Source organism: Panthera leo, chromosome C1 (genome assembly GCF_018350215.1).
Source record: "Panthera leo isolate Ple1 chromosome C1, P.leo_Ple1_pat1.1, whole genome shotgun sequence".
Taxonomy (NCBI): domain Eukaryota; kingdom Metazoa; phylum Chordata; class Mammalia; order Carnivora; family Felidae; genus Panthera; species Panthera leo.
Genome location: NC_056686.1, coordinates 94,658,628 through 94,660,546, shown reverse-complemented (window position 1 = coordinate 94,660,546; position 1,919 = coordinate 94,658,628). Strand labels below are relative to the sequence as shown.

Here is a 1,919-nt window from a genome sequence, read left to right as displayed (position 1 = left end):
CTCAGGTCATGATCTCGCGGTTCACGAGTTTGACCCCCGCGTCGGGGTCTGTGCTGACAGCTCAGAGCGTGGAGCCTGTTTCAGACCCTCTGTCTCCCTCTCTCTCTGTCCATCCATCCATCCATCCCTCTCTCTCTCTCTCACACACAAAAAATAGACATTAAAAAAGTAAGTGAAAATAAAATAAGATTGTGGACCACCTGTTGAGGAAAAGAACCTCACTCCAAGTCACGGAGGGACTGGCGAGCATCTTTGTACAACAGCCTGGAATAATCACCCTGCAGACCTGCCTCCGAAATGAACGCCAGTGCTCCTTCTAATGTTCTACGTGTTTATTATTAATACTTAGCCCACTTCCAAAAAGGATGGGAGGTCGCTCCCAGTAAACGAACAGGGTGTGACAGAATCACTCTCACACGGGGAGCCCAGGGATGACGTGGGACCTCAAGATGCCCCGGGAAACCACAGCCAAGCATGGTCACGGAGACAATACCAGCTCCAGCCTCTTCGCTGCCCCTGCACACCTGAGTTACACAAAGTTCCCCCAGTAGGCAGTTACACAAAGCAAGCTAGTTTATTAAGAAAAGCCCCCTCCTGGCTAGCACTCAACTCCTCAGTGAAATTTACCCTAAGAAACTTTCTACAAGGAACAGGGCAGCAGACCATCCCCCTCGGTCATGATGAAATGCTGAGACATACTTCTGATGACAGCTTTCTATATTTACCTTTAATAAGCAGCGGAGAGAATCAGGTTATCTGGGAAGGCGTTTAGCAAGGAACGAACGTAATATGGTTTCACGACGCTGCTGTCTGATCACGGGCTGGGTGCAAGACAGGCACACAGAGAATGCAGAGGAAGAGAGGTCGGCTGCCCACAGCGGTCCCAAACCGCCGTCTTCTAAGCGGAGCTGGCGGGGGGTGGGAGCCAGACGGTTGGTGGGATAGCACACTGCCCCTGATAGCTGGCCTGACCTAGGACACGAGACTTACCCCACTGGGACACTGAAGAATTTCTGCCTCAGATGACAAACTGGGTTTTAGCATAACTGATGGGGTATTCTTCTCGTGGAGTTCACTGGGAAGAGCCAAGGCTTTGAAGCCAAGACAGATTTGGGTCCGGGCCACGGCCCTGTCGTTCACTGGCTTTGTTGCTCAGGTGGCTCACTGGCCAAGTCACTCAGGTGTCACCGCGGCTTAGTTTCCTCCTCTGTACAATGGATCCAACAGCACTTACCTCCAGGACGGCTATAGAATCGGAAGCAACACCTGGCAAAGTGCCCAGCCCGTGGTGGTTGGCGCTGTCTCCATGGCGGCTGTCATGAGAATAAACACGAAAGGCCTTGTGGAGTAGGAGGGGGAAGACACACGTCAGCAGGAGAGGGAGGTTGCTCATCTCCTGCCATGGCAGGAGGGTTTGCACCCGATTCGTTAAGGAGTGGCGCCACATTTGTTAGGTGGAAGGTTTAAAAAAAAAAAAAAAAAAGAGGGGTGGGGGGCAGGATACGGCCCCGCTGTAAACATTTAGGATCAGAGTTCATTCCTGCACGTTCTGGTGTGTAGATAAAGGGCTTAGGGGTTGACATCAGGATGTACAGTTGGCTTCTGAGTCCTGCCCGCTTTGGGACTTGGGGGTGACACCCCACGTGGGTGATTAGAAGAAGCCGGGGGCTGGGGTGCCTGGGTGGCTCAGTCGGTTAAGCGTCCGACTTCAGCTCAGGTCATGATCTCGTGGTCCGTGAGTTCGAGCCCCGCGTCGGGCTCTGTGCTGACAGCTCGGAGCCTGGAGCCTGCTTCGGATTCTGTGTCTCCCTCTCTCTCTGACCCTCCCCCGTTCATGCTCTGTCTCTGTCTCAAAAATAAATAAACGTTAAAAAAAAAAAGAAGAAGAAGAAGAAGAAGAAGAAGCCGGGGGCTGAGTT

The 1,919-nt window shown here is 52.5% G+C and overlaps 1 long non-coding RNA gene across 1 annotated transcript; it reads right to left on the bottom strand.

The window, feature by feature from the left end:
• Nucleotides 1-298: 298 nt before the first annotated feature.
• LOC122228386 lies at nucleotides 299-1,219 on the bottom strand. Its single transcript, XR_006206547.1, has 3 exons — nucleotides 991-1,219; nucleotides 726-908; nucleotides 299-524 (listed from the first exon to the last, which is right to left on the bottom strand). It is a non-coding gene; the product is annotated as an uncharacterized LOC122228386 (long non-coding RNA).
• Between the last annotated feature and the right edge of the window lie 700 nt (nucleotides 1,220-1,919).